The sequence below is a fragment of the Camelus dromedarius genome, chromosome 2 (genome assembly GCF_036321535.1).
Source record: "Camelus dromedarius isolate mCamDro1 chromosome 2, mCamDro1.pat, whole genome shotgun sequence".
NCBI lineage: Eukaryota > Metazoa > Chordata > Mammalia > Artiodactyla > Camelidae > Camelus > Camelus dromedarius.
In genome coordinates this window covers 112987354-112998584 of record NC_087437.1, presented here as the reverse complement: position 1 = coordinate 112998584, position 11231 = coordinate 112987354, and positions in this window count along the sequence as shown.

Below are 11231 nucleotides of genomic sequence, written 5' to 3'. Positions count from 1 at the left end.
CTAGACCCGGTCCTGCAGACCTCACTCTCAGCTAACTGTTAAGGTTGGAAAAAATTCAGTTACTCACCAAGGATTGGCTAATCATGGATTACACGGGAACAGACGAATCCTTCTCCTTCCAAGAAGGACCGTATAAACATCTATACAGACAGCAATCACTGTCATTCTCCTGATGGTGTCTCTGCTCCTTCCTCTCTCAAAGTATTAAGTTTCAAAAAGTTAAGCCCATGACTCCCACACAGACATAAAATGAACATGTGACATGAGTCCAAGATTTATGTAACTCATGAAAATGGGCAAACCAGTAGGACAGGAAAGATGGTTCAAAGAGCACTTGCAGAATTTACTGGCATTTAGAAACCAAACAGAATGTTAGAATGACTGCGGGGTCGTACGGTAGATACAAAACTGGTTAATGCCCTTCATGGGAATAAAAACATAGCCTTCGTCGTTATCTTTTCATTAGGGACAGAAATTGATGCGTGAACATGGAACTTTACTGTGTCTGGGCTTATCAACCAGCGAATGGTTAAGTCAAACACAGGTAGATTGTCCTCAAGAATTAAGTGATCCTGGGGTGAGCCTGTCAAACAATGGCTCCATGTGACATTCAGAGGACATGACCTTTTGCCTTGTTTCTATGTTTTGGATACTTTTCCTGAAAATTCCTAAAAGAGAGAAACTCTAAACTAGTTATCTCAAAATCTCCACACTCGTTCCTACTTGACCTTAAGAGAAGAAGAAAGAAGCCTGTAAGTGCATCACTCGTGCTCCATCGGGCTCTTGGTGACCAAGCCCGTGATTAGCACCTGGGAGAACTTCAGACAGCATGACTCGGTGGGAGGAATGGTAACTTGGCAGCCCTCTCATTACACAGATGGCCACCGGCTCTCCCCAGACCAACCCTGGCTAAAAACACAGGCACTTCGCATTCCAGGATACGTTGTTCAGGAATAGATTCTGTGAGCTTATACCTTCATCGAGACATCATAGGGTTGGAACTTCAAGGAACCTTCTGGAACGTCTCCCTGGACCTTCCAGAACAGATGGTGTTTCCTATATTTAGTTCTCCTCGGACTGAGCAAGCCCATTGTCTGCCCAGGCTGGCTCTCAACAGCCTCCCTGGCAAGGATCTCTGCTTCAAGCTCTTTCTTAATCAATTTGAGGCCATTTTTTCTTCTGTCCTCTGTGAAAATGGCTTACAATTGATCAGTGTCTTCATCTGAAACCTCTTGACTTACTTCAGGCAATTTTTAGGCCATAATTTCTTTTAGGCTAAATAATCCAAACTGCTATTATCTTCTTAATTCTGTCATTAGCTGTGCTTCGCTGAGCCCTCTTGGGTCTCTCCTAAGACCAGGAAGAGCAGAATAAAGCCCCCAGGGATGATGACTTCACACACCAGGTCCACCATGCCCCGCGCCATGTGAGCTCTCTCTGAATCAGGCATCTGCCAAGTAGGAAGGTTGCTGTGAGGACCCTTTAGGTTGTTTCTCATGCTGTTTTTCTTGCTCAGTCTTTCTTCATTGTTATTGGAAATATTTCTACTATGTTCGTCAGCACGTAGCCCTTTATTTATTTATTTTTTTCATACCCATCATCACAATTCTCAGAGTCAACTACGGCTGGTATGTTGGCACTCAGCATTCCGGTCTTTTTCTCCTGATTTTTTTTTTAAAGACTCACTCAGACTGTCCTGTACCACCGTTAAGCTACTGCTTTCATCCAGTGACAGCCGGGGGCCCCCACTCGCCCCCTGCTCAGGGCTGTCTCACTCTTTCCCAGCATCAGACCGTCACCATCATGACAACCCAAGCAGCTCCTAGTCTGAGAAAAAGTCCTAGCAACACTTCAGACTGGCTTAGGAAGCAAACTAAAATGAATCTACCAACACCGATTTATTCAGCTTGAAGAGAAACCAGCCCGGTGAGTGGGAAACACCAGCAAGCCCTCAAGAGGTGTTCCCAGGAAGACTTGTGGTCAAACCACAGCCTCTCCTCTGTCTCATCTTCTGAGTCCACCCAGGTTTACACCAGGGACCTTCTCCGGGACACTCTGGGCCCCCACGGGGGGTTTGCCAGCAGATCGCCGGCGGAAGGGCTGGCTGTCACCCTAGACTCGCCGGCTTGACGCACACCCAGCCCTCCCTCGTGGGTGACCCTCATGCTGGCTGGTTTTCTTGCAAGTTGGTGCCGACCTGATGATGTTTCTGTGTTCAAAATTATGCCAAGAGACACTGATTTTTCTGTTCTATCTGTGAGCTCTCATTGATATACTGACTCATCTCTATATTTTTTGCTATCCTGGTAAAGCCGGTTCTCTTTTTGGGTGCAAACCTTTTTTATTTTCCTATTAAGTCTCTGTATCTAAGACACATTAGGCATTGTTTAAATTTCACGTTGCTCCTATCAATAGATCATAGCCGTTTCCTCGTGCTGCTCTGTAATGGTGGTAAGTCCATGTTAGCAAGTCTGTATGCAATGTATTTCAATTAGTCTCCTACTGTAGAACATTGAGGTGATTTTCAATGTTTTGATTTTCTTAAAGGAATTTGATGACTATCCGCTGTGTGCCAATCATGATTCACGGTAAACGCCCACCAGTGGGACTGCTGGGCCACAGGCCAGGCGTCTTTCACTACCTGCAGCGAACCCAGCCTCGGAAGTTTGTGATTCTACATCTACAGGTACTTCGCTGTACTCATCCTGACTAATCTTCATCCAGTTTTTGACCAATCTGTTCTCCACCCAGGACACGTGGAAGACAGGGCTGTGGAAGCTGGCGCTCTTAGAACGGGGGCTTTCAAAGCCTAGGGCACTAACTTAGATCTGCCATGTTCTCTCCGAAAAGTCCTCTTTGTTCATCTGACTGCAGTGGGTCAGGCACCCTCTACGCTGAGAATGCATCCACGAACCAGCCAGAGAAAATTCATACCCACCGGAGCTTATATTCCCCCTGGGGGGTGGGGGGGAGGACAGACAGTGTAGATGTAAGTAAATAAAATATACATCAGATGGCAAAATAAATGCAGTGAACAGTACAGCAGGGGAAGGAGGTGGGGAAAGCAGGGGGGTCAGGAAAGCCCCCACTGGGAGGGTGACACTTGGCCAAGGCCTGAAGGAGAGGTGGTGCTGTGCCCCTGTTAGGACCGTTAGCTGTGTGGCCTTAGGAGAATTGCTTAACTCCTCTGTACCTGGATTTCCTTCACTGGAAAATGAGGGGTGTTAGCACCCATGGCATAAGGTTGTTGAGAAAACTAAAAGAACTAAGCAAGTAAATGTTCATAAAATACTTAGAACTGGGCCTGGCGTATTAAATGTCAGATGTGTGTCTGTTAGATAAGAAGACTGCAGGCAGGGCTCAGGCAGGCAGAGGGCACTCCCCGAACAAAAGTCCGGGGCAGATCAGGTGGGAGGTTGACAGGGTGACCAGACCAGCCAGGTTTTATAGGCCATTAGAAGGACATTGGCCATTACTGCAGGTGAAGTAGGAGCCTCTGGAGGGTTTAAGCAGAGGAGCCATGTGCTCAAGCCGTGGGGCTGAAGTCAGAGCAGGGGTTGCCAAGAGAAGGAAGAGGGGGCTCACAAGGGGGTGGAGTGGACTGAATAGTGTCCCCCCAAATTCATGTCCACCTGACACCTCAGAATGTGGCCTTATTTGGAAATAGTCTTTGCAGATGTAATTCATCAAGGATCTGGAGGTGTGATCCTCCTGGACTCCCAGTGGGCTCTGCATCAAAAGCCCAGGACGAGGGGAGGAAACAGACACACAGGGAAGGGGCCGCTGAAGACAGGCAGACACTGGGCGATGCCGCAGCCAGGGAACGTCACGAGCCACTCGAAGCCAGATGGGTCAAGGAAGGATCCTCCTCCAGAGCCTTCGGAGGGCGTGTCAGCCCTGCTGACACCTTGGTTTCAGACTTCCAGCCTCCAGAGCTGTGAGAGAATAAATTTCTGTTGTTTTAAGCCACCCAGTTTCTGGTGCTTTGTTACAGCAGCCCCAGAAAACTAATAAAGAAGTTATTATGGTCTAGGAGAGAGAGGGTGCGGTTTGGACCAGTGGGATTCTAGATACCTACTGAAGGTGAGAAGACAGGAGTTACTGCGGGTACTGGATGGGGGATGTGGAGGAAGGTGAGGGGCCCAGGATGCCTCAAGGTCTACATACAAATATATATTTAGCATCAGAAGAGCGGATGACATCACCTGGGAAGCAAAGGAGTGGGAGCAGACAGAGAGCAGGTCTGGGCTGAGCCTGGAACATCCCAACACTAAGCGTCAGGAAAGTGAGGAGGAACCAGCAAAGAGTCTGCAGAGGAAACCAGAGTCAGGAGCAGAGTCTGTGATGCCCTAGAAACCAAGAGAGGAGGGCGTTTCAAGGGGGAGGATGTGAGCAACTGTATCAGTGTCTCTGATGGCAGAGTGAAATCCGGGCTCAGAGGAGCAGTGGTACAGTGGGGTGGGGGCAGAAGCAAATTCAAGGGGCAGGCGTAGGCGATGGGCTTCAGTACAAAAGGCTGGACCTCTTTTTGTTCCTTTCATTATTATCTTCATTAGGGAGACCGAAAAGAGAAGAAAGGACTAGTAGAGATAACCCTTTTGAGTTTTTTTCCCAGAGAATGAACAGCATGTTTTTGCTGATAAGAACGACCAGAAGTCTGGGAAATTGGATGATGCAGGAGGGAGGGGGTGAAATTTGCTGGGTGATGCCCCAGTAGGCACAAGGAGACAGAACCCTGGGCACAGGGGAGACGTGAGCTCTCTGTAGCATCACGGGCCATCCGCCCAGGATGGGGGTTGAAGGATGCAGTTACAGATGCAAGCAGGATAGTAGGTGTGGTTTGAGCTTTTGTGGAACTTTTCTTATGATTGCCTTAATTTTTTCAGTGAAATAGGGACTGAGGTCATCAGCTGAGAGTGGAACTGGGGCAAAAAGACACTAGAAGTTTGACAAGGGAAAAAGGAAGTATTTACCTGGGAGGTGGGGAGTCAATGGACTAGGGAGGTGGTGCATTGCCAGGCATCAAAGGCCCGTGTGTGGTCTCTCAGAGACCAGGCAGCACAGACGGTTTCTTTCCAGCCACATTCAGCTGTACACATGCAGGCACAGAATGGGTGAAGTATCTGACTGTAATCAGTGAGAGAGGATCTAGAGAGTGAAGGAGTGATCACAGTGATGGAACTTAAACTGGATTAGGAAGGGAAGTGACGGTGTGAGGGAGAAGAGACACCAAGGAAAGGTGGTAGGATTGGTTGGCAGGTCCCAGTGGGGTTGACAGAATGGATTGTGGCAGCCGGGCTACAAGAGGGAGTGAGTTGGAAGGTGGGAGTGGAAAGCTTGAAACTGAGATGCCGGGTGATGTAGTTACTGGTATTAACAAGGTCTAAGGTATAACCAGGGAGCAGCTTACAAAGGGAGGGTGGATGGCATGGCCATCGGAGGGGAGGAGATCAGGTAACGGAGAGGCCAGGGTACTGGAAAGGATCACCTGCATGGATAAAGAAATCACCCAGAATCACACGCAGGTGGGTGGAAAGAGTAACAGTGAGCCAGGAGCTGAAGTCGTCAAAGAACAAGAGGGTGTGGCCAGGGGTCCTTAAGTGAGATTCAAGTCTAGGGGGTTTAGGACAGGAGGGGCAATGGTCTGGATGGGGCAAGCGGCCAAGGAGGACACCTACTCTGCCTCCAGGCCCAGAGGGAAAAATGTTATGGGAGCGAAAACAGCCATGACCAAGAGGGATCCAGGGTGACCCCAGTTTCAGTTGGGGCAACAAGAGGAGGGAAATATTTTAGAACAGCTGAGGAGGGGCACAGAGAGCAGGTTTCAGGGTAGGAGATGGGATGGAAGACAGTTATATTCTGAGTTCAATGGGGATTGGGTTCCTGAGGGTGAGGGACAATGTGGAGATCCTGGCCTTCCCGTGGTGACTCTCATAAAGCAGAGCAATAGCCATCGTCATATTGGTTCCCAGCTCTCCAGGCAGGTCGCAGAGCCAGGCAGGAGGGAGCGGAGAAGGGGGGAAGGCAAGAGTGAAAGAGGGTGTTGCCAGAAGCATGTGGAATCTGGGGCCCCCTCTTCACTCCTGCCAGTGGCAGAGTGAAGCCAGGGCAGGGTCCTAGGCCTTCATTTGAACTGCACTTGTACAGAAAGCATCGCCTTTGTTTTCTTAGATTAGAAAAATGACAGACAACCCAGGATGTAAATTAGCAAAGTATATAAAAAAGCAAATAATGGGGGAAAAACCAGACTGTAAGTTCACGCTTATTAATAGAGAAAATGTAAGTTTAAAACAGAGACAGCTCTTGACACTTGACTGGCAAAGTTTTCTTTCTTTTTTTTTTTTTTAACATGATTAATACCATATATGGGGGCGGGGGGAGTTGAAAGCAGGATCTCTCAGATCTGGCTGTTGGGTGTGTAAATTGGTGCAAAGACTCTGGAGAGAAATTTGTCAGTAACTAGTAAAGATGAAAATGGAAATACCCAATGAACCAGGAATTCGATGCCTAGTGAAACACTCACACCACGCCCCAGGAGTTATCTGCCAACAGGTTCACTTCAGCTTTGCTTGAAACACTGTAAACTTGGACATGCCCATTAAGAGGCAAATGGCCAAAGTGTGCTGCAGTCACACAGGGCACCTTACAGGACAGCAGAAATCAATGCTCTGGATCTATATGACAGATCTCAAGAAGATCGTGTTGGATGGGGGAAAAAAATGTTGTTGAAGCTTCCGTATCATGAATCCAGTTGGTTCATTAAAAATCCACAAAGCAATATTACAAATTATGACCAAATATATATGGAATAAAACATAAAAGATGGATGTAAATGGTGCACACTGACTTGAGAAGGATGGCTCCCTCTTGGGAAGGAAGAAGTATATGTGCTGCCAAAGCAAGCACTTGGGAAGGAAGAAACAGATGAGAAGAGGTACAAAGAAAGGATTTCAACTATAGCTAACATTTTATTTCTTTAAAATAAAAGACCTGAAAGAAGTATGGCAAAAATACAGTTGTCTATTCAATCTGAGTGGTAAGTACCTCAATTTGTTACAGTAGCATCTGTTCCTTTAGGGACGTTTGAATTTTTTTTTAAGGAGAATGTTTTAGTGTATCTATCCATGTGCAAGTTTTAAGAAAGCAAGCAGAGTATGAATAACGCTGTAAGGTGAGGACAGTCATTGTTACAGCATCATATTTCACCACAATGAGATGAACCCAGAACCATTTCATGATTAGGAGGGACAAGGGAGTACTGGGCAAACAGAGATTTCCTTAACATTTTGCTTAACCACACTAAGTAACTTACTCCATCCTATTTATTTAGATCTGGTAAGAGATATGAAAAGGAACATGCTTTCAAAACATTGGTCATAACTGCTAACTTCATAAAATCTGCACCTTAAATTCCTCGTGATTTTGCTCTGTGAACAACTTTTTGCTGTTGTTTTAAAGGTAATTAAAATATATTTGATTTGGAGAGTGTTACGAAAACCCTTGAGATATCACAGAGTCCTGAGGGGGGCTCCTCCACTATGTAGCTAATTATCCTTTTCCGCGGCCTTAACTAAACCCTCTTGAGTCTCCTGTTCGAAGGCTGGGAGATAGACGGACACGGCGTCCAGGCTCTCCTCTTACAGTCTGGCTCTTTCTGGCCACATCACCAAGCCCTTCTGCTGCCATACCTTCTAAGTGTTCCTTTCAAACAGAAGGCCCCTGGCTCTCTAGCAGACAGGAGAGGGTGGGAGAGGGAAGGCAGGATGGTGGGAGACAAACCAGACAAGCAGAGTAAGAACATTGGTGGGAATAAAAATCTCCTTTGCTGCAGATAAAAGTTGAAGAATTACTGGAAGATGCCAACGAGGTGCTCAACAGAAAAACAAAGCACAAACCCGAGTCAAATACAGTTCAGTTCTCGTCTTGCGTGCTAGTTCTGTCATATAAAGTTGCTGCGAACACTGATTTAGATCATACAAAACCACTGCTTCCAGGGGAAGTACAGGGTCAGGTTCCTGCAAGCCTCTGGTCACAACATCCGTGTCAGTTCATCAATACATCATCTTGCTTTATGTGTGGAGACACCTTATTTAATACACATTGTTGATCCACTAACATTGAACAAGGCCAAAAGCACCACAACTGGTATCTGAACCCAGCTACCCTCACACACATATTTTCTCCATCAGGCACATCCCAGCCTTCCTACACTTCGGGACAGTAGACAGCATTTCAGTGTTATGCTTGGAGGACATTTTAATCAGCAAAATCACCAACAAAAACCACACAAGTGCAAAAAACATGACACTAAACTGAGCGAGAAAATTTTAGGCACTTGTTTACAGTACAAGAGCTGAAACAAGAAGTCGCCTTGTTCAACTTTGGCTGGGAACAGACTCATCAGAGACTCAAAATTTCTGCCATTCTATCTATGAATAACTGTGAAGACACTGTACTGATTTGGGGGTTGCAAACAAATTTTTGCAAGTAGGCAAATCCACAGAAACAGAATCTTTGAATAATGAGAATTGGCTGTACCAGTTAACAGTACCAGGTAATCTCTGTCCAAAAAGCAGTATCTAACCTTCCACAAAGAGGTACTTGGGATCCACATGGACAAACAGTGCCACAGCCAAGTCCCAGGTCACATCACTTAGCCTGATATGAGTTTATGGAAACTCCACTGAGTCTCCCCCTTATTTGGAATGGAAAGGTCAGGAGCCCATTTTGCACAGTCCTTACTTCTGACACTGTCCACCGAACAACCTTGCCTTTTCCACTCCCAGTGCAATCAACCCGGGGCAAATCTCCTCTGGGAAATGAAGTGAAATCACATTTCCTTCCACAGAGGGGGCACAGCATAGCGCTGGTTAGTTCTGGGGGAAAGGGTTCAATCGCAGTATGCAGACAACTCTGCTCCCTTGCAGCCGTCCAAAGGTCTGGCTTCAGCAGTCTGACTTTTGCTAAGCTCCCCGTTGGGTTGTGGGGAGCTGGGAGACTGTAAAGTGTTACTGTTACTATAAATATAGGGGTTGATCTTTGGGCTCATGTCACAGTTTCCAAAACCCAGACTTCACCACCACCCAGGGACTCCCTGGTCGCCACACCCTTTTTCTCCTGGGGACGAATAGAATGCCTCGTGCCTGTGTTTGGGTCTAAGTCCACGTCTCTTAAAGCTTTGTTCTCAGAGCAAAAAGAATGCTGGCAATCAAGCCCAGCGAGTGAGCGTGCTGGCCTCTGGGGCTCCCTTTGCTGCTTGCTTGTGATCGAGTACAGCGCCTGTTCCGTTTAGACCCCCACCCCCACCCCCACCTCCAGCTACCCATCAGCAGGCCGTGAAGACAACAGCTATTCTATCAGAAGATGAAGAGTGTGCGAAGAAGCAGCCTCTGAGAAATTCTCTTAACCTTTCCCCACCTCCCTACCCCGCCAGGTACCAGGTCCTCGAACCACTGACAACCCCTCAGCACACCAGGCAGTGGGACTCAGTCCAGGGCCTTACAGAATGGGGAGGGTCCTTCAAGTCCAGCTCGTTCACGGAGGCTGAGAGAAGATAAGGACTTGTCCGTGACCGCGTGGCCCATTGAGGAGGCTTCTGACCCCAAATTCTGTGCTCATCCCACTGCTACGTTGTTTTCGAGGTGACCAAGAATCTCACAAATTGCCCTGGAAACTTTCCACCATCAGCACCATACTGGCCTGTTCCCAGATGCAGGAGACAAGCAGGGGTTGGCAGGTGACCTTCCAGGTGGATTCCAGGTGCAGCCACCTCTCACTGAGCTCTCCAAATGCAAATGGCAACAGACCAGACCACAGGGAGAGAATGGTACATACTTTTCAAACGCACCCCCACCGAATTTGAGAGCACACCCCGGTCAGCCAGGAGTCACTGGGCAAGCATGACACTGTCCAGTCCACCCTGTCCACCACTGGTAGACATCTGACCTTGCCTCGGCCCTCTGTGTACTTCTCCACGGTGAATTTGCATAATCATTTCTTTCTCACAAACATGTGGGCAGCATGGGGCAGCTGGTCCATTAGGAGGCACATTTCATAACAAGTTAATATGCACAGTACGTTCTTGGCTCTTCGAAATGGTCCCTGCAGTTCAAGAAAGCCTTAGCAGCCATGAAATGCCTCCTCACCAGTAGATGGCAATTTGGTCCCTCCCTGAACTCCCCTACACCCCAGGCCCTTTCCCACCATCACACTGTACTTGCCCGCTCCTAGGTGTTCCCAAAACACACTGTGTACTTTGGCCACCTCCCATCTCCCACCACCCGAGCTCCGCACTAGTTGCTCCCATGCCAGCTTAAACACAACCTCTGCTGGAAACCCCCCCTCTGTCCCCCGGAACTCCAAGAATCCAGCTCTCCGTTTCCATAGCACTTGGTTTGGATCTCAACGATTATTTTCTTTTATTATGGTGTGTTTTCAGAAGGCTGCATATTTCCAACTCCTCTATCTGTGAGAGCCTTGAGGTCAGGGACACAGCCCACTCATCTTTGTATCCTGCCCAGGGCAGCACCTGGCATGTGTGTGCCCTATAAACACACCCCTGGAGTAATGTGGGGAGAAAAAAGCTCTGTGGGAAATTATGGAGCAGTTTGGAAAAACATGACAAAAGCAGGCCTGGCCTCCAGGGTACACTGAGGTTTCTTCCGTTGTTCTCAGGACTTCCCTTTGAAGACCTGAGATTAAACACACTCCCGAGGAATCCCAGACCCACTCCCTCTCCTCCTGGAGTGAAGCCTGGGGCTTTGGTCTAGGTGTGGGACAGGAAGGGCCCAGGGAGAGGTCCCTCCGAGCATGGCCTGGGCCGCAGGCACTGGCAGTGTCCACCTCTAGAAGGGTGCAGCGGGCCCAAAGTGGACTTGCGAGTCACCAATCCCAACTCCCCCCTTTGCAGCCTGGGAAGGGTCACTTATTTTCTCCTAGCCCTTGGGCACCCCATCTGTAAAATGGGTATAAGACTTGCCTAGTGGACTCGTGAGGAGGGGTCAAACCAAGCATTTGCTGACAGCATGTGCCGCCGCCCTCGGGTGCGCCCGGGCAGACAACTACTCTTTCAGGCTCGCCCAGCAGCATGGACACAGCTCGTGCTTTCAACATCTAAGCCTTTCATCAAATTTTTCTTCTCAATCAATACAAATGTGGTCTTTCAAACATCCACATGGCTCGCTTGGCTTGACGGTCCTCCCTTGTGGGCTCAGTCATACAGGACTTAATCA